The sequence below is a fragment of the Siniperca chuatsi genome, linkage group LG2, assembly GCF_020085105.1.
Source record: "Siniperca chuatsi isolate FFG_IHB_CAS linkage group LG2, ASM2008510v1, whole genome shotgun sequence".
NCBI lineage: Eukaryota > Metazoa > Chordata > Actinopteri > Centrarchiformes > Sinipercidae > Siniperca > Siniperca chuatsi.
The window spans coordinates 27057057-27082210 of record NC_058043.1 but is presented as its reverse complement, the minus strand read 5'-3'; the positions used below and the strand labels follow the sequence as shown (position 1 = coordinate 27082210).

General features: G+C 40.4%; 1 protein-coding gene and 1 long non-coding RNA gene across 3 annotated transcripts in view; one reads left to right on the top strand and one right to left on the bottom strand.

The window, feature by feature from the left end:
* The window catches only part of LOC122864200, a 77299-nt gene extending 58618 nt beyond the window's left edge, over positions 1 to 18681 (bottom strand). The window contains exons 1-2 of one of the 2 annotated variants that reach the window (XM_044171528.1): positions 17874 to 18681; positions 15056 to 15159 (exon numbers count right to left, since the gene is read on the bottom strand). The gene's annotated coding sequence lies outside the window, so the exon portion shown is untranslated. Of the gene's footprint in view, positions 1 to 15055; positions 16159 to 17873 lie in introns of those variants that run through there. The other variant, XM_044171519.1, reaches the window with a different exon arrangement.
* A 2761-nt stretch (positions 18682 to 21442) lies between these two features.
* LOC122862083 lies at positions 21443 to 24264 on the top strand. The gene is made up of 4 exons (XR_006374632.1): positions 21443 to 21564; positions 22548 to 22617; positions 22909 to 22976; positions 23050 to 24264. It is a non-coding gene; the product is annotated as an uncharacterized LOC122862083 (long non-coding RNA).
* Positions 24265 to 25154: the final 890 nt, after the last annotated feature.

Genomic DNA, 25154 nt, shown 5'->3' with positions numbered 1-25154 from the left:
AAGACAGCGACCATCAACTGCAACATACCTGGTTTGAATTTGGCCAAGACCTTTGTTGCATTTCTTTCGCCCTCATTTCCTTTCATTTCTTTTCTGACCGTAATAAAGGCATAAACTTATCCCCCCAAATGCTTCAATATTCTAACCTTCAAAACCCACTAAAAATCATCTACACTAGCACATAAAGCTAATTATTATGTTACACTAAAATACAATATCTTCCACAATCAATAGCTTAAGCCACACATTGTATGTGAAACTCCACTGATTTTGGAATTGTATTGTTTTTTTAAGTTAGCATACTAGATGGGGAAGGCGAAAGACCTGGAAATGTGATGTCCAAAATCAATAAACTACATTCCCAATCTAATATGCTACATATGCCCATAACTGAGCCCTCTTTCCCACATTTCTTGGAAAAGGCACTTCACTCTAACAGTAAAGGGAGTGAGAAACCTAATGGGGTCAAATATGTGGGCTGATGTTTGTAGTACACCTCTCTTTTTGTTTTCCTTGTCTTTTAAAATGTTCATTAGTCCTCTTTGATCAAACACAAAATCGGCCTCCTCTGGTCTCCACACGAGTCCTAGAACCTTGAGCACATTTCCACAGGACTCTCAGTGCACTGTACTCCTTTTTCTTTCCACATTGCTCTCAGATCAGGTGAGTTGGTTACCTATTTGCACAGGTTCATGCCTGCCTGACAGAGAATGTCCTTTGCTGCTGTTGTCACATGTACAGCCTCCTGCACATCTGGTGAGGACATCCGAGTCCTCTGGGCTCTCTGTCTGACTGTTGACTATGCCCAAGGACTCCACTTCCCAGAATGCATGTAGCTCTTTAGAGATCTGGGTGTCTTCAGTCAAACTAATGTCCACGCATGTGGTGTCTGTAACACTGGAGGTAGCCACTGGCCCCTGTAAAGCCCACCCAAAAATGCATTCAACTGCTACAAGTGAGTTTGTAACCTTTTGGACCGCACCAGTAACTGGCTGCCAGTAGAAATCTGCTCCTATTAACACTTGCAACTCTTGGTCGTTAGCACCCTCTAGTGGAAAGTCTGCAAGCTGCAGCCCTCTTTTCTTTATTTCTGTTTGAATGGGCTCGCTCTGGACCTTAATCAGAGCTGTACACACCTGAGGAGTCTCTACTGCCTCTATCTCAAGTCTCTTTTCAGTGTTCCACATGTTCTCAAGCTGAACTCTCACAATATTGCATTTCTCTGTCACAGGAGAGGTGGAACCAAAAACATGGAGGTTGAGTGTCTCTTGCCTTACAACTGGCAACCCTAGTGCTCTGACTACGCTTCTGTGAATGAAACTACGCTGGCTGCCTCCATCTAACAGACAGCGAGTTATCTTTCTCTCTTTTGGGCCTACAATCCATGCCTTAACTGTCTGAAGCAGTACTGTCTTCTGAGTATCTGTCTTAACCTTTACAGAACTAGTCACAGAAGACAACACAGCATCTGTAGTAGTCCCACTGTTCATAGTTGTCATCTGTTGTTGTGAGCCCTGCAATAGTTCTAGCTGCTGCTCCAGTCAAATAGGATCTGATGTAAGTAAACTTATCTGTCTTGCATAACGCATCATTTTCGTGAATAGCTGTTTCATACTGAGACCAGAATTCCTGCCACTGGCTTATTTCACCATCATATTTGGCTATCATTAGCTTGGGAAGTTTAACAGTCTGTCTGGATTGGGATGCATTTGATCCGGAGCTTACGTCGCTGACTCGCCCTCTCACGGTCTCTCTCGTGGCCTCCAGTGATCTTTCAATGATGCTAGAGGCGCGAACCTTCCATGCGAGAATTTATGCCCAAACACATGTACATATGCCCATGTACCTTAAGGGGTTAAGACGCTGACCATCAATGGACATAGATTCCTTCTTAAAGAAATTTCCTGTTGTTTCCTCTTGTCCATTCATGCAGCAGATGATTTTGAATGTCTGAGTCGCTGTTTCTTCCTAAATGATAACCAAGTCCTGTCCAGTCCAACTGCAATTCACTTTTGAAGCTAACAACGTGGTTATAGTTATATCCAAGTTAAAGGATAGGTTCACATCAAGTATGTCTTAACAAAATACTCACATTTTCATATGCAAATCGAAAGCACGGTCGATCGCTTAAATTGTTCCTCCTGTGCATACTGACTGCCAAGAGATCCCTTGTTAAAGAAAATTCCTGTTGTTTCCTCTTGTCCCTTCATACAGCAGATTATTTTGAATGTCTGAGTCATTGTTGATATCTAAATGATAACCAAGACCTGCATTTCACTTCTGTAGCTGTGTCTGGCTGTGCCTTTGATATATAAAATTCTAGAATGTTGATGCATCATGAATAGATGAAAGGTCCTGCAAAATTCTGTGACAAACACACACACACACAGACACACACACACACACACACACACACACACACACACACACACACACACACACACACACTCTCACAGTTGTGTTTCCATCACTTCAGAGGACATTACATTGACTTATATAAATTTGCTGGAGACTTACTTAACCCCAACCATTGTTTCCCTATCTTCCCTATTCCTTCTCACTCTTCCACATCAGAAATAACTCCACCAGAACTTCATCTTGAGCCTGAGAAATTACAAACCTAGACAAGAGTGTGAATGTGGCATGAGCATTAAAATCAATTTCCAATTTCCAAAACCAATGGGATACTGCCACTTTGGCAACAATAAAGTAGGTTTCCTGGCAAATAAATGAAACTGATAGATAATAATGTCCAAAATCAATATGTCAAGATGCACAATGAATGCAAAACTTTCATATTGGTACTAGATTTGGAAGGTAAAAGTCCTGGAAGTGTAACTTCCAAAATCAGAAATCAAACTTTCCAAACTAACATGCAAACTTCCAAAACCAATAGTGTACTGCCACTTGGCACAAATGCAGCAGGTTTCCTGTAAAATAAATGACACTGATAGATAATAACTTCCAAAATCAATATGTCAAGATGCACACAAAAATGGAAACCTTTCATATTGGTTATGGAACAAAACGTATTGGTTTTGGAAGTCAGCATAGTAGATTTGGTATGTGAAGGACCTGGAAGTGGGACTTCCAAAATCAAACTTCAGAATTTCCAAGGTCAAATGCCAACTTCCAGAACCAATAGGGTACTGCCACTTAGGCACAAATACAGTAGGTTTCCTGTCAAATAAATGACACTGATAGATAATAACTTCCAAAAACTTCCCCTGTACCTTAGGGGTTAAGACAGCGACCATCAACTGCAACATACCTGGTTCGAATTTGGCCAAGACCTTTGTTGGATTACTTTTCCTTCCGTAATAAAGGCATAAACTTGTCCCCCCAAATGCTTCAATATGCTAACCTTCAAAACCCACAAAAAATCATCTACAGATGCACATAAAGCTAATTATTATGTTACACTAACATACAATATCTTCCACAATCAATATCTTAAGCCACACATTGAATGTGAAACTTCCACACTGATTTTGGAATTGTATTGTTTTTTTAAGTTAGCATACTAGATGGGGAAGACGAAAGACCTGGAAATGTGATGTCCAAAATCAATATACTACATTCCCAATCTAATATGCTACATATGTCCATACATATGTACATATTGCCCATGTACCTTAGGGCTTAAGACGCTGACCATCAATATACGTAGATTCCTTCTTAAAGAAATTTCCTGTTGTTTCCTCGTGTCTATTCATGCAGCAGATGATTTTGAATGTCTGAGTCGCTGTTTCTTTCTAAATGATAACCAAGTCCTGTCTAGTCCAACTGCATTTCACTTCTTTAGCTGTGTCTGGCTGTGCCTTTGATATATAAAATTCTAGAATGTTGATGCATCATAAATAGATGAAAGGTCCTGCAAAATTCTGTGACACACACACACACACACACACACACACACACACACACACACACACACAGTTGTGTTTCCATCACTTCAGAGGACATTACATTTACTTATATTAATTTGCTGGAGATTTACCTAACCCCAACCATTGTTTCCCCTATCTTCCCTATTCCTTCTCACTCTTAAACATCAGAAATAACTTCACCAGAACTCCATCTTGAGCCTGAGAAAGTACAAACCTAGACAGGAGTGTGGATGTGGCATGAGCATTAAAGTCAAATGCCAATTTCAAAAACCAATAGGATACTGCCACTTTGGCAATAATAAAGTAGGTTTCCTGTCAAATAAATGACACTGATAGTTAATAACGTCCAAAATCAATATGTCAAGATGCACACAAAATGCAAAACTTTCATATTGGTACTTGATTTGAAAGGTAAAAGTCCTGGAAGTGTAACTTCCAAAATCAGAATTCAAACTTTCCAAACTAACATGCAAACTTTCAAAACCAATAGTGTACTGCCACTTAGGCACAAATGCAGTAGGTTTCCTGTCAAATAAATGACAATGATAGATAATAACTTCCAAAAACTTCCCCTGTACCTTAGGGGTTAAGACAGCGACCATCAACTGCAACATACCTGGTTCGAATTTGGCCAAGACCTTTGTTGGATTATTTTTCCTTTTCGTATAATAAAGGCATAAATTGTCCCCCAAATGCTTCAATATGCTAACCTTCAAAACCCACAAAAATCATGTACAGATGCACATAAAGCTAATTATTATGTTACACTAACATACAATATCTTCCACAATCAATATCTTAAGCCACACATTGAATGTGAAACTTCCACACTGATTTTGGAATTGTATTGTTTTTTTTTAAGTTAGCATACTAGATGGGGAAGGTGAAAGACCTGGAAATGTGATGTCCAAAATCAATATACTACATTCCCAATCTAATATGCTACATATGTCCATACATATGTACATGATTTGCCCATGTACCTTAGGGCTTAAGATGCTGACCATAAATAGACATAGATTTCTTCTTAAAGAAATTTCCTGTTGTTTCCTCTTGTCTATTCATACAGCAGATGATTTTGAATGTCTGAGTCATTGTTTCTTTCTAAATGATAACCAAGTCCTGTCTAGTCCAACTTCACTTCTGTAGCTGTGTCTGGCTGTGCCTTTGATATATAAGATTCTAGAATGTTGATGCATCATGAAGGCATGAAAGGTCCTGCAAAATTCTGTGACACACACACACACACACACACACACACACACACACACACACACACACACACACACACAAACACACAGTTGTGTTTCCATCACTTCAGAGGACATTACATTGACTTGTATTAATTTGCTGGAGGCTTACCTAACCCCAACCATTGTTTCCCCTATCTTCCCTATTCCTTCTCACTCTTCCACATCAGAAATAACTCCACCAGAACTCCATCTTGAGCCTGAGAAATTACAAACCTAGACAGGAGTGTGGATGTGGCATGAGCATTAAAGTCAAATGCCAATTTCCAAAACCAATAGGATACTGCCACTTTGGCAATAATAAAGTATGTTTCCTGTCAAATAAATGAAACGTAACAGAAGTGTAACTTCCAAAATAAGAATTCAAAATTTCCAAACTAATATGCAAACTTCCAAAACCAATGGGGTACTGCCACTTAGGCACAAATGCAGCAGGTTTCCTGTCAGATAAATGACACTGATAGATAATAACTTCCAAAATCAATAAGTCAAGATGCACACAAAATGCAAAACTTTCATATTGGTTATGGAAAGAAACGTATTGGTTTTGGAAGTCAGCATAGTAGATTTGGTATGTGAAGGACCTGGAAGTGGGACTTCCACATTCATAATGCAAACTTCTTAAACCAACTAGGGTACTGCCACCAATAAAGGCTTCCTGTCAATTAAATTACACTAACACATAAGAAGTTACAAAATCAACATGTCAACCATCACAACACATACAAAACTTTCATATTGGTTTTGGAAGGGAACATATTGGTTTTGGAAGTCAGCATACTGGATTTGGAAGGTCATGTCCAGGAAGTGTGACTTCCAAAATCAAACTTCAAAATTTCCAAAGTCAAATGCCAACTTCCAAAACCTGTACGGTACTGCCACTTAGGCACAAATACAGTAGGTTTCCTTTTAAATAAATGACACTGATAGATAATAACTTCCAAAAACATCCCATGTACCTTAGGGGTTTAGACAGCGACCATCAACTGCAACATACCTGGTTCGAATTTGGCCAAGACCTTTGTTGCATTTCTTTTCCTTCAGTAATAAAGGCATAAACTTGTCCCCCCAAATGCTTCAATATGTTAACCTTCAAAACCCACAAAAAATCATCTACAGATGCACATAAAGCTAATTATTATGTTAGAGCCACTCCAATGAGGCGTTCCCATGAACCACCCATGTGCGAAGCATGTGGTGGGTTAAACACCCAGGAGCATCCTTGTTGGTGTAGGTACCTCTGCAAAGCGGTGTCTGGTTGGTCTGCGCTCATCCCAAGTTCTCTGCAGGCCCCTATGAAATTCGTGCCACAATCTGACCGTAGTTGTTTGGCTGGTCCTCTTACGGCGAAGAAACGCCTCAAGGCATTGATACAGCTTGAAGTGTCCATTGAGGCAATCACCTCAATGTGAACCGCCCTGGAGCTCATACAACAGAATAATATGGCCCACCTCTTGCTCTCAGGCTGAACTCCTCTTGTACGTCTGGTAGTGATGTGCCATGGTCCGAAGACATCTAGCCCCACATACGTGAAGGGAGGGCAGGCCTTGAGACGCTCTGGAGGCAAATCCGCCATTAGTTGCTCCTGCATCCGTCCTCTGAGTCTGCGACAGGTCACGCATTTGTGAAGAGTTGAGTTAATGAGCCTTTTACCTCCCAAAATCCAGAGTCCTGCAGCTCTCACAGCGCCTTCTGTTAAATGGCGGCCCTGATGTTTTACTTGGGTATGATGATGTCTGATGAGCAGCAAGGAAACATGGTTGTCTTTTGGGAGAATTACAGGGTTCTTTTGATCAATCTCTACGTCTGCGTTTTTCAGGTGGCCTCCGATACAGATGAGGTCATTCTGCAAGATAGGGTTGAGACGACGTAGACAGCTGTTTATAGGAATTGGCTTGTCTCTTTCTAGAGTTTCAAATTCCTTTCCAAATGCTTTTCTCTGAACGGCTCTAATGATGACTTCTCTGGCTTGGGAAAGCTCATCTGGAGAGCGAGGCAGCTCACATTTATGCCAACCTCTACACTTGTCCATCATGTTAGGGGACTTGTAAGATCTTGCAACATGAATTAAGAGTGCCACGGCTCGCTGGAGAGTGTTAAAGGTGGAGAACCTCTCAAAACGCTCTATGCTGAGACCTTTCTCGTGTAGCTGGGTGGCATAACTCTTCACATCTGGACGAATCTCTGCATCCAATTCTGGTGAGACTAAACTGAATGACCGAATAGGCTCTGGTTGAATGGAAAGCTTACGCAAAAAGGTAGGTCCGCTGAACCACATTGTTTGTGTGAGACGTGATGCTGGAACAGATCTTGACGCAATGTCAGCCGGATTGTCCTCTGTGCGTACGTAGTGCCACTGTTCAGGATTTGTGGTCTGGCGAATACGCTGGACTCGATTGTGGACATATACATAAAACCGTCTGGATTGGTTATGAATGTATCCAAGGACCACTTTGCTATCAGTGTAGAACTTAATGGAATCTAGCTTCAAGTCCAGTTCATCCTGAATCAGTTCGGCCACTTCCACAGCCAAAACCGCAGCACATAGTTCAAGTCTCGGTATGGTTGGCTCTGATTGAGGAGCAAGTTTAGACTTTCCCATGACAAATCCAATGTCAACAATGTCTTCTTGGATGGTCTTCAAATAGGCTACAGCCCCAATGGCCATAGTAGAAGCATCACAGAACACACAGAGTTCCATCCATTCGGCCTTGGTTAGAGAGAGGCCTGTGTACATCCTTGAAATATGGAAGTGCTTCAACTCTTGGAGTGAGTTTCGCCAAGCCTCCCACTTGCCTAATTTCTCTTCAGGTAATGGAGTGTCCCACTCTGAAGCCTCAGAATTCAGCTCTCTGAGAAAGGCTCTGCCTTGGATTACAACAGGAGCCAAAAAACCCAAGGGATCAAAAACACTGTTCACCATGGAGAGAACTCCACGACGGGTAAACGGTTTTACATCAATTGACACAGAGAAGGTGAATGTGTCCGTAGCTACCTCCCACAGGAGGCCTAAGCTGCGTTGGATGGGTGACTCCTTCTCACAGAGGTCTACCTCTTTTCCAGCTGTCACACAGTCCTCACTTGGGAAAGCTGCCAGGACAGCCGGACTATTCGAAGCAAACCTGTGGAGCCTGAGGTTGGGCTCAGCGAGTGAAGCCTGAGTCCTACGCAGCAAGTCAATGGCTTCAGCATCAGTAGGGACAGAACAAAGACCGTCATCGACATAAAAGTGACGCTCGACAAAGTTGACGGTGTCTTGTCCATATCTTCGTGCACCCTTTCTGACAGCCCTTCTAAGCCCATAAATTGCCACTGCTGGAGACGGGCTGTTCCCAAACACGTGGACCTTCATCCTGTAGTCTACGACTTCACTTGTTACATCATTGTTCTTGAACCATAAAAATCTCAAATAGTTCCTGTGTTTTTCTTCTACGAGGAAGCAGTAAAACATCTGCTGTATGTCTGCCATAACAGCCACCTTTTCCTTTCGGAACCGCATGAGTACTCCCAGAAGGGAGTTGTTAAGATCAGGGCCAGTCAATAGCACATTATTTAAGGAGATTCCGGAGTGTTGGGCACTCGAATCAAACACCACCCTGATTTGACCTGGTTTTTGTGGGAGAAATACTGCAAAGCTTGGTAAGTACCAACACTCTTCATCTTCCCTTAGTCCTGGTGCCACCTCAGCATGATCATTTTCCAGCAGTTTACCCATGAATGCCACATATTGCTGTTCCATCTCCGGCTTTCTTCTCAAGTTGCGCTGAAGTGATTCAAATCGTTTGAGTGCTTGGCTACGGTTGTTGGGCAATCGTTCTCTAGGCTGCCTGAACGGTAGTGGAGCGACCCAACTGTTTGAATCATTTCTGTAGACTTCTTTGTCCATTATGTTCAAGAAAGTCTCATCCTCAATTGATGGTGCCAGCTTGTTGTCCTGTTCGGTGCGGTCAAATACATTTTTACCCAGCCTGTCTTCTTTAGCCCTGCTGAGCCCTAAGACACTCTTCCTGGGCTCTTTGCCATGAAGTTCATCACTGACATGCATAAAACTTGTGCACGGTTGGAGGAGCGATGGCCGTTGACAATCAAGCACTGTTGTCCTGTAAGTGCTGACATTTGGCTTGTGCACATTTCCTAGGCAGACCTCTCCAATCAACACCCAACCTAGGTCAAGACGTTGAGCAAAAGGAGCGTTGGGAGGGCCATTTACTTGTTCCCTTACCTTGTGCACTCTAATTACGTCTCTACCAAGCAGCAGGAGGATCTCTGCAGTGGGGTCCAACTCAGGAATGTGTTCTGCTACTTTGACGAGGTGAGGTTGATGAAGAGCAGCGTTCGGCGTGGGAATTTCAGCCCGGTTGTCAGGTAAGTCATTACATTCAATAAGTGGGGGGAGAGGGATTGTCACTTTCCCATCAAGTGCTTTGACCATAAAATCTTCAGCCCTTCTGCCAAATGTGTCCTCTGTGCCGGAACACGTTCTCAGTAAGTAAGGATATGGCTTACTCTGAATGTTGAAAAGGTCAAAGAAACTGGACGTCGCCAATGACCGGTTGCTTTGGTCATCTAAAACGATATATGCCTTGATGGCTTTATCTGGACAGCCCTTGTGATACACCTTTGCTAGGCATATCTTGAAACATGACCTCCCAACTTGTCCTGCACCACATACTTCAGTACAGCTTGAGCTGACGACTTCCCTACTGTCGTTACCCTCTTCTCCCTCCCCGCCATTCTGCGACGAGGTTACAGGAGCCGTGGTCTGTGGTGGAGGGCCCGGATGCATAGCTGAGACATGTTTAGTGCTGTCACACTCAGAACATTTCACTACTGCAGTGCAGTCCTTCGCCACATGGCTATTTGATCCACAGCACTTAAAGCAGAATCCTCTCTCTTTCAGAAAGGCTTTCCTGTCTTGAAGATCTTTGGCTCTAAAGGCATTGCACTTCTTCAGTGGATGTGGCTTTGCATGTATTGGGCAGCTCTTATTTGGATCACTGGAAGTGCTTGACTGCTGGGGAGACATTGGTCTTATGAACTGCAATGGGGTTCTTGGTGCTTTTAAGATAGGGACTTTCAACCTTTACAGAAGATCCACTAGCATTTAAAAAGACAAAGCTGGGATCATTCCTTTTCTTTGCCTCATAGCAGATGAATCTGGTAAAGAATTCAAATGGTGGAAACCGTCCTCCGTTTTTATCTTTATACCTTGAACCTGCAGAGATCCATTTTTCTTGAAGTCCATAAGGCAGTTTGGCTACTATAGGTTCAATGCCTCGTGCAATGTCCAGGTAGGACAAACCTGGAAGGTAGCCGTCTTCCTTAGCACACTGCACTTCCATCAGCAGATCTGCTAGCTCCCTTAGCTTCAGATTTTCTTTCGCCGAAACCTTAGGGAACTTATCGAGTCGAGTGAAGAGGGCTTTTTCAACTACCTCTGGTGCTGCATAGCATTCCTGAAGACGTTCCCAGGCTTTTCTGAGTGCTATGTCTGGACTTGCTACATGCACTGAACGCAGGCGTTTCACTTGGTTGCTGGATTCTTTGCCAAGCCATCGAGTCATTAAGTCTAGCTCCTCAGTAGCAGTGAGAGCAAGTCCTTGTGTAGCATTTTTATATGAAGACTGCCAAGCACGATAATTTTCCGGTTTATCGTCAAATTCGTACAAGCTTGCACTCACCAGGTCACGTCGAGCTAAATATTGCGCAAGATGTTCAGTTGCAGACACGCCCTGGTCGGGTTTTAGTTGGGGGTAATAGCACGGAGCAGAAATATTCAAGTCAGTATGAAACTTCTTTGAATCGACTTGAGCATCCTCTCTGTCAGTTAAAGTCTCACCGTATGACAGTTTGACTGCCGGTGGAACATAAGCATCATCAAGACCATCCTCTGATAAATTCACATTTTCTATGATATTAGCCTGTCGTGGCTCATGTGAAGGAACATGGACCTGCCGGTATGGAAAGAAGGGATTGTTCGGACTGAAAATGAGAGTGCTATCCGTAGCAGGCTGAAAAGCCTGTGAGCAAGCCTTAGCAGGTGCTCGCTTTGTGGAGCTAGTCGGGCCAAAATGAGTTCAGTCTCTCTTTTTACTTTCTCCAACTGTGATTCAGCTTCTTTAGCTGCCTTTTCTATTTTAGCTTTAGCCTCTCTTTCTGCATATTCAGCACGCACTTTAGCTGCTGCTGCTTTAGCCCGTGCACGGATTACTGCACTGCTTGATGACGCAGATGAGTGAGAAATTCCACTTGCTACAGAAGACTTAGCACGTTTTCCTTCCATCTTGTCACAATGTTCAACACTAACTTTTCTGTCTTTTCACTGTGCTGTCCTCACTGCAGTGTAGCAACTGTAGCTATACAGCCAGCTAACTCTGATGCAAAAATGACGAAAAGTCGTAGTGAGCGATTTCTTGCTGTTTACTGTGGCTTTCAACATCATCTTACATGACAGAGTGAAAACTGTAACAAAGGAAAAAAGTTCGAATGTTTTAACAAATCTTGTCTAATGAAATATACCTGTATCTACATGTAAATAAACACTATAACTATGTTTGTTCTTTTCTTTTCAAACAGTATTGTAACATTAACTTATTAACATAATGAATTTTGTACTTACGACATTGCTTCTAGTGCTAACAACAGATGGATTACATGTGCGCTCATACTGTCAGCTTCCTCTCTTCCATACAGGAAATAACCTCTAACCCCGAACTCCAGGTCTACATCGTATCAAAATAAAAGTCCTTAACATTTTGCCTTAATGGCAACACACTGATAGTTAATAACGTCCAAAATCAATATGTCAAGATGCACACAAAATGCAAAACTTTCATATTGGTACTTGATTTGAAAGGTAAAAGTCCTGGAAGTGTAACTTCCAAAATCAGAATTCAAACTTTCCAAACTAACATGCAAACTTCCAAAACCAATAGTGTACTGCCACTTAGGCACAAATGCAGTAGGTTTCCTGTCAAATAAATGACAATGATAGATAATAACTTCCAAAATCAATATGTCAAGATGCACACAAAATGCAAAACTTTCATATTGGTTATGGATTGGTTTAGGAAGTCAGCATAGTAGATTTGGTATGCGAAAGACCTGGTAGTGTGACTTCCACATTCATAATGCAAACTTCCAAAACCACCTAGGGTACTGCCGCCAATAAAGGCTGCCTGTCAATTAAATTACAGTAACACATAAGAAGTTACAAAATCAACATGTCAACCATCACAACACATACAAAACTTTCATATTGGTTTTGGAAGGGAACATATTGGTTTTGGAAGTCAGCATACTGGATTTGGAAGGTAATGTCCAGGAAGTGTGACATCCAATATCAAACTTCAAAATTTCCAAAGTCAAATGCCAACTTCCAAAACCAGTAGGGTACTGCCACTTAGGCACAAATACAGTAGGTTTCCTGTCAAATAAATGACACTGATAGATAATAACTTCCAAAAACATCCCCTGTACCTTAGGGGTTAAGACAGCGACCATCAACTGCAACATACCTGGTTCGAATTTGGCCAAGACCTTTGTTGCATTTCTTTTCCTTCAGTAATAAAGGCATAAACTTGTCCCCCCAAATGCTTCAATATGTTAACCTTCAAAACCCACAAAAATCTACAGATGCACATAAAGCTAATTATTATGTTACACTAACATACAATATCTTCCACAATCAATATCTTAAGCCACACATTGAATGTGAAACGTCCACACTGATTTTGGAATTGTATTGTTTTTTTAAGTTAGCATACTAGATGGGGAAGGTGAAAGACCTGGAAATGTTATCTCCAAAATCAATATACTACATTCCCATTTCTCTCTTTATCGCAGTTAATATCAATGCCTAACTTCACAGCGGCATGATCTGATAAAGCGATAGCATTTATTTTGCAATGTGTAACATGCTTTGTCAAGGTATTCGAGATCAGAAACATATCAATTCTGGAGTGGGATTTATGACAATGTGAGTAAAAGGTATATTCCCTCTCGTGCGGATTCACTAGACGCCAAATATCCACTAACCCATTATCTTCACTCAACATATGAATAGCTACTCAGTCTTTAGGATGCGGTTGGTTACTAAATTTACTTTTGTCTAGAAAAGCATCCCAAACTTGATTAAAATCTCCGGCCAGGATTATTTGACCTTCCATTTCCCCTAAGGTCTTGTTTACTTCATAGAAAAAACTAGGATCCCCTATATTTGGTGCGTAGATGTTACACAACACCACTGTGATACCGTTTATCTGGGCCTGTACACAGACCATTCTCCCTTCACAATCTTTGACCTCACCAATCAGGCTAAAATTTAATTTCTTGTTCACTAGTATAACAACGCCATTCCGCTTGCTGGAAAAAGAGCTATGGAATACTTGTCCGACCCATCCATATTTCAATTTTAGAGCCTCTTCCCCTTGAAAGTGTGTTTCCTGGATAAATGCGATGTTTATTATGTATCAAATAAGCCATAACTTTGCCTCTTTTAATAGGATTCCCACAGCCTTTTATATTCCAAGACATGCATGTAATATAATTCCCTACCATAATGTACTATGTAATATCAAGGGGGAAATAAATAAACAGATAGAATGGGATGGGGAATGCCAAAGCCACTGTCGTGTATATAACGATAGACCTATATGTATATTGCAACCTAGCAAGTATAATAACAAATTTTGAATAGTAAACTTTGTCATGACTGAACCTTTTTTCATAGAAAAATTACAAAAAACAAAACCAACACAATTAAGTAACATAAAGTGCTGCCGTAAAACGCAAACTGGGAGCTCTGACCGATCTCCGGTCTCCAAACCAAAACAAAAAAACAGAAAAGCAAAAACAGTTGCAAATATAACATGCAACAACAGAAAATAACTCCTTCTGGTCCGCGGGTCACTCCTCATGCAGCCGGTTGTCGCTGTCCAGCTGCGCGCTGCTCGGGCAGCACCTCATCTAAAGTTCAGAACCCACTCGCGATTAATTCCTACTCATGGTTGACTTTATGTTCCTCACCATCCGTAAGCATTACGGTCTTAAAAGGGCATACCTGTTTATGTCTCATTATTGCGCAAAGTGCTGATGAAACGCTCCGCTTCCTCGGTGCTGGTAAAACTACGGTTTCTACCTTTCCAGGTGAATCTCAGGATAGCGGGAAAAGCAAGCGTGAACCTCACATTTAGCTGTTGGAGCGCTTTCTTGGCAGGCAGAAACATCTTTCTTTTTCAGCCAGTTCCTCGTCATGTCGGGAAATACGGATAATTTAGCATCTTCCCATTCAATTCCACGTGCTCGCGGCTCTCCAGGCTCACTTTCGCATCAGTCTGTTTTTCGGGCGGGCTCAAATCTGCTTTGGCCTCCATCGGAGGTGGAGTACGCCTGGTCGCCATGCGGTTTGCTTCCTTGAAATATTTGGATGTCGTTGTCATCGCAGTACTGACGGAAAAACGTGATTAAGTTCCTAGAATCCGGATCATGGACGTTGTCAATGTCTTTTTTTCAACAAAATGTCAACTATTGCGTCATAAATTTTATATTAATTTGCGAGTGGATAAGAGCTTATCTAAAGCGCCGCCATCTTGCTTGAGGTACTCCGGAAGTAGCAAGAGATCCCTTCTTAAAGAAAATTCGTGTTGTTTCCTCTTGTCCCTTCATACAGCAGATTATTTTGATAATGTCTGACTCATTGTTGCTATCTAAATGATAACCAAGACCTGCATTTCACTTCTGTAGCTGTGTCTGGCTGTGCCTTTGATATATAAGATTCTAGAATGTTGATGCATCATGAATAGATGAAAGGTCCTGCAAAATTCTGTGACACACACACACACACACACACACAGTTGTGTTTCCATCACTTCAGAGGACATTACATTGACTTATATTAATTTGCTGGAGACTTACCTAACCCCAATCATTGTTTCCCCTATCTTCCCTATTCCTTCTCACTCTTCCACATCAGAAATAACTCCACCAGAACTCCATCTTGAGCCTGAGAAATTACAAACCTAGACAAGAGTGTGGATGTGGCATGAGCATTAAAGTCAAATGCCAATTTCCAAAACCAATAGGATACTGCCACTTTGGCAATAATAAAGTAGGTTTCCTTTCAAATAAATGACACTGATAGATAATAACTTCCAAAATCAATATGTCAAGATGCACAATAAATGCAAAACTTTCATATTGGTTATGGATTGGTTTAGGAAGTCAGCATAGTAGATTTGGTATGCGAAAGACCTGGAAGTGTGACTTCCACATTCATAATGCAAACTTCCAAAACCACCTAGGGTACTGTTGCCAATAAAGGCTGCCTGTCAATTAAATTACACTAACACATAAGAAGTTACAAAATCAACATGTCAACCATCACAACACATACAAAACTTTCATATTGGTTTTGGAAGGGAACATATTGGTTTTGGAAGTCAGCATACTGGATTTGGAAGGTAATGTCCAGGAAGTGTGACTTCCAAAATCAAACTTCAAAATTTCCAAAGCCAAATGCCAACTTCCAAAACCAATAGGGTACTGCCACTTAGGCACAAATACAGTAGGTTACCTGTCAAATAAATGACACTGATAGATAATAACTTCCAAAAACTTCCCCTGTACCTTAGGGGTTAAGACAGCGACCATCAACTGCAACATACCTGGTTTGAATTTGGCCAAGACCTTTCTTGCATTTCTTTCGCCCTCATTTCCTTTCATTTCTTTTCTGACCGTAATAAAGGCATAAACTTGTCCCCCCAAATGCTTCAATATTCTTACCTTCAAAACCCACTAAAAATCATCTACACATGCACATAAAGCTAATTATTATGTTACACTAAAATACAATATCTTCCACAATCAATAGCTTAAGCCACACATTGAATGTGAAACTCCACTGATTTTGGAATTGTATTGTTTTTTTAAGTTAGCATACTAGATGGGGAAGGCGAAAGACCTGGAAATGTGATGTCCAAAATCAATATACTACATTCCCAATCTAATATGCTACATATGCCCATAACTGAGCCCTCTTTCCCACATTTCTTGGAAAAGGCACTTCACTCTAACAGTAAAGGGAGTGAGAAACCCAATGGGGTCAAATATGTGGGCTGATGTTTGTAGTACACCTCTCTTTTTGTTTTCCTTGTCTTTTAAAATGTTCATTAGTCCTCTTTGATCAAACACAAAATCGGCCTCCTCTGGTCTCCACACGAGTCCTAGAACCTTGAGCACATTTCCACAGGACTCTGACTCTCAGTGCACTGTACTCCTTTTTCTTTCCACATTGCTCTCAGATCAGGTGAGTTGGTTACCTATTTGCACAGGTTCATGCCTGTTTGACAGAGAATGTCCTTTGCTGCTGTTGTCACATGTACAGCCTCCTGCACATCTGGTGAGGACATCCGAGTCCTCTGGGCTCTCATTCTGACTGTTGACTATGCCCAAGGACTCCACTTCCCAGAATGCATGTAGCTCTTTAGAGATCTGGGTGTCTTCAGTCAAACTAATGTCCATGCATGTTGTGTCTGTAACACTGGAGGTAGCCACTGGCCCCTGTAAAGCCCACCCAAAAATGCATTCAACTGCTACAAGTGAGTTTGTAACCTTTTGGACCGCACCAGTAACTGGCTGCCAGTAGAAATCTGCTCCTATTAACACTTGCAACTCTTGGTCGTTAGCACCCTCTAGTGGAAAGTCTGCAAGCTGCAGCCCTCTTTTCTTTATTTCTGTTTGAATGGGCTCGCTCGGGACCTTAATCAGAGCTGTACACACCTGAGGAGTCTCTACTGCCTCTATCTCAAGTCTCTTTTCAGTGTTCCACGTGTTCTCAAGCTGAACTCTCACAATATTGCATTTCTCTGTCACAGGAGAGGTGGAACCAAAAACATGGAGGTTGAGTGTCTCTTACCTTACAACTGGCAACCCTAGTGCTCTGACTACGCTTCTGTGAATGAAACTACGCTGGCTGCCTCCATCTAACAGACAGCGAGTTATCTTTCTCTCTTTTGGGCCTACAATCCATGCCTTAACTGTCTGAAGCAGTACTGTCTTCTGAGTATCTGTCTTAACCTTTACAGAACTAGTCACAGAAGACAACACAGCATCTGTAGTAGTCCCACTGTTCATAGTTGTCATCTGTTGTTGTGAGCCCTGCAATAGTTCTAGCTGCTGCTCCAGTCAAATAGCATCTGAGGTAAGTAAACTTATCTGTCTTGCATAACGCATCATTTTCGTGAATAGCTGTTTCATACTGAGACCAGAATTCCTGCCACTGGCTTATTTCACCATCATATTTGGCTATCATTAGCTTGGGAAGTTTAACAGTCTGTCTGGATTGGGATGCATTTGATCCGAGCTTACGTCGCTGACTCGCCCTCTCACGGTCTCTCTCGTGGCCTCCAGTGATCTTTCAATGATGCTAGAGGCGCGAACCTTCCATGCGAGAATTTATGCCCAAACACATGTACATATGCCCATGTACCTTAAGGGGTTAAGACGCTGACCATCAATAGACATAGATTCCTTCTTAAAGAAATTTCCTGTTGTTTCCTCTTGTCCATTCATGCAGCAGATGATTTTGAATGTCTGAGTCGCTGTTTCTTCCTAAATGATAACCAAGTCCTGTCCAGTCCAACTGCAATTCACTTTTGAAGCTAACAACGTGGTTATAGTTATATCCAAGTTAAAGGATAGGTTCACATCAAGTATGTCTTAACAAAATACTCACATGTTCATATGCGAATTGAAAGCACGGTCGGTCGCTTAAATTGTTCCTCTTGTGCATACTGACTGCCAAGAGATCCCTTGTTAAAGAAAATTCCTGTTGTTTCCTCGTGTCCCTTCATACAGCAGATTATTTTGAATGTCTGAGTCATTGTTGCTATCTAAATGATAACCAAGTCCTGCATTTCACTTCTGTAGCTGTGTCTGGCTGTGCCTTTGATATATAAGATTCTAGAATGTTGATGCATCATAAATAGATGAAAGGTCCTGCAAAATTCTGTGACACACAGACACACACACACACACACACTCACAGTTGTGTGTCTATCACTTCACAGGACATTACATTGACTTATATTAATTTGCTGGAGACTTACCTAACCCCAACCATTGTTTCCCCTATCTTCCCTTTTCCTTCTCACTCTTCCACATCAGAAATAACTCCACCAGAACTCCATTTTAAGCCTGAGAAATTACAAACATAGACAGGAGTGTGGATGTGGCATGAGCATTAAAGTCAAATGCCAGTTTCCAAAACCAATAGGATACTGCCACTTTGGCAATAATAAAGTAGGTTTCCTGGCAAATAAATGAAACTGATAGATAATAAGGTCCAAAATCAACATGTCAAGATGCACAATAAATGCAATACTTTCATATTGGTACAAGATTTAGAAGGTTTATGTCCTGGAAGTGTAACTTCCAAAATAAGAATTCAAACTTTCCAAACTAATATGCAAACTTCCAAAACCAATAGTGTACTGCCACTTAGGCACAAATGCAGCAGGTTTCCTGTCAAATAAATGACACTGATAGATAATAACTTCCAAAATCAATATGTCAAGATGCACAGAAAATGCAAAACTTTCATATTGGTTATGGAACGAAACGTATTGGTTTTGGAAGTCAGCATAGTAGATTTGGTATGTGAAGGACCTGGAAGTGTGACTTCCACATTCATAATGCAAACTTCCAAAACCAACTACGGTACTGCCACCAATAAAGGCTTCCTGTCAATTAAATTACACTAACACATAAGAAGTTACAAAATCAACATGTCAACCATCACAAGACATGCAAAACTTTCATTTTGGTTATGGAACCGAACGTATTGGTTTTGGAAGTCAGCATACTGGATATGGAAGGTAATGTCCAGGAAGTGTGACTTCCAAAATCAAACTTCAGAATTTCCAAGGTCAAATGCCAACTTCCAAAACCAATAGGGTACTGCCACTTAGGCACAAATACAGTAGGTTTTCTTTCAAATACATGACACTGATAGATAATAACTTCCAAAAACTTCAACTGTACCTTAGGGGTTAAGACAGCGACCATCAACTGCAACATACCTGGTTCGAATTTGGCCAAGACCTTTGTTGGATTTCTTTCGCCCTCATTTCCTTTCATTTCTTTTCTGCCCGTAAGAAAGGCATAAACTTGTCCCCAAATGCTTCAATATGCTAACCTTCAAAACCTACTAAAAATCATGTACAGATGCACATAAAGCTAATTATTATGTTACACTAACATACAATATCTTCCACAATCAATATCTTAAGCCACACATTGAATGTGAAACTTCCACACTGATTTTGGAATTGTATTGTTTTTTTAAGTTAGCATACTAGATGGGGAAGACGAAAGACCTGGAAATGTGATGTCCAAAATAAATATACTACCTTCCCAATCTAATATGCTTCATATGCCCATTTTCCTTAGGGGTTAAGACGCTGACCATCAATAGACATAGATTCCTTCTTAAAGAAATTTCCTGTTGTTTCCTCTTGTCCATTCATGCAGCAGATGATTTTGAATGTCTGAGTCATTGTTTCTTTCTAAATGATAACCAAGTCCTGTCCAGTCCAACTGCATTTCACTTTTGAAGCTAACAACTTGGTTATAGTTATATCCAAGTTAAAGGATAGGTTCACATCAAGTATGTCTTAACAAAATACTGACATTTCCATATGCAAATTGAAAGCACGGTCGGTCGCTTAAATTGTTCCTCCTGTGCATACTGACTGCCAAGAGATCCCTTCGTAAAGAAAATTCCTGTTGTTTCCTCTTGTCCCTTCATACAGCAGATTATTTTGAATGTCTGAGTCATTGTTGCTATCTAAATGATAACCAAGTCCTGCATTTCACTTCTGTAGCTGTGTCTGGCTGTGCCTTTGATATATAAGATTCTAGAATGTTGATGCATCATGAATGCATGAAAGGTCCTGCAAAATTCTGTGACACACACACACACACACACACACACACACACACACACACACACACACACACACACACACACACAGTTGTGTTTCCATCACTTCACAGGACATTACATTGACTCATATTACTTTGCTGGAGACTTACGTAACCCCAACCATTGTTTACCCTATCTTCCCTATTCCTTCTCACTCTTCCACATCAGAAATAACTCCACCAGAACTCCATCTTGAGCCTGAGAAACTACAAACCTAGACAGGATTGTGGATGTGGCATGAGCCGCTTTCCTCTGTACCTATCTATGGCTGGTGATGTCAGTAGGCCTGTGCACAACAGGGGTCAACCCCATTAACCCCAATCCATCCCCCAAACCTAATCCTAACTGAAACCTAATCTTGCCCTATCCCTACACCAAATCTTCACCCAAAAACGTAATGATTTACGTTATGGGGACTTGCATTTTGTCCCTAAATGGAAGGTGAGCACCCACAATGTCACTGTGTAAACAGATTTATGTCCCACAACATGAGTAATACATGTCCACAAACACACACACAGTCACACACTAAAAAAAAAAAACGCAAAAAAAAGAGCCTGGAATACATAGGCTTATTAGTGGACTGGAAATGCCATTTAAGAATAAATTCCTAGCATGTGAAGTATCTGAAGAATCTAAAGCAGAGTTATTGTAAGACCACTAACATAATTCTATAAGAATAAATCATTATAAGTCTATAATATATTATAATATCTCTTTTATAATATTTATCTCTCACTTTCACTTTTTCAGAACTCTTCATGAAATTTCATGAACTGTTTTCTCACTCAAATTCAACCAACAGCTAAACTCTGTGCATTTACACTCCATTTTGCACATGATTACATACTATTGTCAAAACTGTTAAATTTACATCCAAAACTATGGAAGAAATTTAGGGTCATTAATATTTTGAGCTTGTGAAATTATGTTCACAAATTTCACATCCTGCAGTTGTAGCTATATTACCTTTTGTGTGCATTTGAAAAAAAATGTACATGCACATATCTGAATGTGTAAATTTGTATAAATAAAAACATTTTTGCCGCTGTAGAAATAATTTGTGCATGTGTGAAAAAGTTTTGTGCACCCAGATATAATTTCCACATCTAATAAGTTTTTGTAGCTGTAGAAATATTTTGTGTATGTGCAATTAAACTATATGCAGGAATATTTTCAACAGTGAGGTTTCACAGTCTGAGAGACGGACACAACCTGTTTTTGTATGCGACACTGAAGTTACAAGCTATGAGTTACAAGCACGAATTTTGGCCCTGTTTTAACGACTAGCCAATCAGCAGTTGATTACTCATTAGCCAATTAGCACATTGCCCACTGTCCAATCAGGGGGCAAAAGGTTCTGGCGCGTTCTGGTTACTTCGTCCATCTGAAGCATGGAGTCAACACAGAGGAGTCCGAGGCAAACTCTTCTGGGACACAGGTGGGTTAATTAGCACGGAAGATGCCAGTAAAGTTTTACATCGTAATTAACTAGATATATCAAGACAGCTTTGCGTGCATCCTGGAGTTACTTTATTTGCATATTTAGTGGTTGTTGCTAATGTCTTAGCTAGCTACAGTCGGTTGGCTAACGTTTGTTGTGCCGTCTGAACAAGTAACGTTAAAGAAACAATTTGTAATATATTTATTGCATTAAATCATAAAATGACCATGATATGTCATCAGAGATTAAGGAAACATGCTAAATTGAAATACTTGTTTCTCTGATATCAGTGTTACAGTCAGTATGTCCTCTTTTGAAATTTCCATTTCGATGCGGAAAAAAAGCCTCGGCATCTTTGAAAAAAGCTCCAACGGCACCAACCAGCATGACAGCAATATAAACAACATAAACTACAATTTTGACTCAATTTATGAATGCGATTACTCTATAACATTACATTGAACAAATTCTGACGTCCAAATCGAGTACTTGAGTAACATTACTCATGCCCATCCCTAGCTACTAGCTATTTATCTATCGTATCTAGGCGTATTTGAAGAGTTTATTCAATTTTGTGACTGAATCATTGAATGTGTTCAAATTTCGCTAGAGTTAGATTGGTAGGTAGATATTTTAGTGAAATGATGTAGCTAACGATAGCCTGATAGCCTACAGATAACATTAGTACTTGCCAGTGGAATCCATATTACTCTGTGTACATAGGTTGATTATAGCATATTCTTTTTAGCTATGAGGGTCCAAATATGAGGGTGAAATGTATATCCTGATATGAATACAGAAGTATAGAGCTGAAACTAAGGAAGTTGATGTAATGCAACTTGGATGCATTTTGTATTACCTGTGGGCTACATTTGCAGAAATGCCAATTTGATGTCTGTAAATAGCAAAACTATTTTTGTCTCTTTAGAGAAGAGCTCTCACCTATGCTGACAGTGTCTTTCTAATACTTTTTAATTAAGTCTTCAGAATATCAGATGATGAAAACCTGATCATGGATGACCTTGAGTTCAATGACCTTAGGAACAGTGTGTAAGTTGTAATCATTGTTTATTGAATAGTATTGTAGAAATAAATGTAGGTGTATTATGATGCCTAGTATTTACTAATCTCAAATTTGACAGTACTGTACAAAATCGCATTTGTACAATATCCGTATATGTGATGGATGAAATCCCCATTGAAAACAAATTTCCTGCCATGCTAAAATGTTTAAAAACGAATTACATATTTACAAGTAAACTTGGGTAGGCAGCAGGCATGTTTGCTCTGCTCTGCTCCCCTTTTATTTTCTCCTCTGCTGTCTTCTCATCTCCTCTCCAGGTCTCTCATCCTCTCCCCTGCTCTGCAGTCATCTCTTCTCCTGTCCTCGTATCTCCTCTCCTCTTCAGGTGCCGATCGGCTCAACAAATGTAAATGCATCTGTTATCGATATATTAAAAATGTCTTTCATTCTTTTTTCAGGTTCAGGAGACTGTACAAGAAGAGATACAGTCTCTACACTCTCAAGACAGAGAAGACGTAAAATGAATCCCAAAATGAAAAAATCTCAACCTTTTCGAATGCAGCTAGCGCACTGCAGGTCATGTGACAAGAATTAACCAATTAGCTTCACAGGACTTGCTTCATCCTCCATCCAAGGACGTCACAACATGCGGTTGAAAGGTCAGCCAAAGTGAAATAACTGCAGAATGAAGAGCAACTGATAATACTCATTCAGACCACTGCAGACCGCTTGTGATTTGGACCGGTTGCTTAGTAACGGCAGGCGTGACCATAGCATTGAGTCCTGTGTGTCCTAGTCTTAGCCTAGAAAAGATAACATCTTCTTTCCTACATTTACCTTGATTACTTCTGACTCTTTGGATTTTATAGTATTCTCTACCCTTGCTGTCATTATTCTAGATTTCCTGCCATGATGTCATTATTCCCTAATGAGTTAATGATTTTGCTTCTGATCTCCCAAAACAAATTTCTAAAAATTCATTATCATTTTTGTTTAGTGCATTTTTAGCAAGTTTATCTGCAATCTCATTTCCCGTATGTTAGTGATAACTTAGTTCTCCTCAGAGGCAGTTCACTGGATTCAACGAGCAATGCATTAATAGGCGTGGTTTTGACTGCTCCTATACTAAGTCTTAGTGCTCTGTATTGTATCCTGTAAAGTTTTTCGAGGTGAGTTTTTGCTGCTGCTTCATATACCATACAGCCATAGTCTAAAGTAGCTCTCATCAAAGCCCTGTATATGTGTAATAATGCTTCTTTGTCAGCTCCCCATTCAGTTCCGACCACACACCTCATTAATTTTAACACCTTTTTACATTTGGTCTCAATATTTTCAATAAGATTCTTCCATGTGTATTTTTCATCAGTCCATAGACCAAGATATTTAAACACTGACTCTTTTTTGGGCTTGCTATATAGTGTTAACCCCTGCTCGTTACCTATTTTCTTTTTTGACCAGCATATAGCATGAGTTTGCTACTGAAATTTTGAATCCCCAATCATAAGACCATCTCTCTACACTGACTTTTGCTTTCTGTATACTTTTCAACACATGTGAGCAATTTTTTCCCCTTTTCCAGATTGCTCCATCGCCTGCGTACAATGCTGACTGTATACCTGACCCTGTATTTTCAAAGATATCATTATTCATGATATTAAATAGAATTGGGCTGATGACGCTACCTTGTGGTATCCCGTTTTTAATAACAAAACTTTCTGAGATTTCGGATCGTACTTTAACTTGAAATGTTCTGTTTGATAGAAAACCATGATCCAGTTGTATAACCTTCCACCTACTGTATGCCTTGCTTGTTCAATTTAATTAACAGACCTTCTCTCCACATGGAATCATAAGCTTTCTCAATGTCAAAGAAAACTATAGCCATCATTTCCTTCATATTAAGGGTCCTTTCACTTTCATTACTTACTTTAATTAGAGCGTCTGCTGTGGATCTTCCTTTCCTAAATCCGCACTGATACTTATTTAACAATCTTCCTTTTTCTAAAAAATATGCTAGCCTGTAGACAATAATTTTTCCCACCCATTTACATAAGTGTGAGGTTAATGCTATTGGTCTGTAGTTTTCAGCATTTGATGTATCTTTTCCTGGTTTAGCAAATGGTAAAATTAATGCCATCTTCCACTTCACAGATAGTTTTCCCTCTGTCCATATCTTGTTGAAAATTTTCAACACTATTTCTAATGCTCCCTCTGGTAATTGACTGAACATAGCATAACTCAACTGATCTTGTCCCGGAGCAAAATATCTGCTGCCCTTTTAATGCCCTTCTCATTTCCTTCAAGGTGAATTCCATATCCAGAGCGCAGCTGGTTTTTACCTTTTTACCAAGCACCTTTTCATTATCTTTTAGGACTTCTTCTTTCCTTTGTTTATGTCTATCAGTAAGGTGATTTCCACTGTGAACACTGGCAAATACTCTTCATAGGAGGTTGGCTTTTTCCATATCTGTTATTGCTAATTGGTCTCCATCTGCAAGTACTGGTATTTTATTGTTTAACCTTCTCCCACTCATCTTTTTAACCATATTCCATACATGACCCA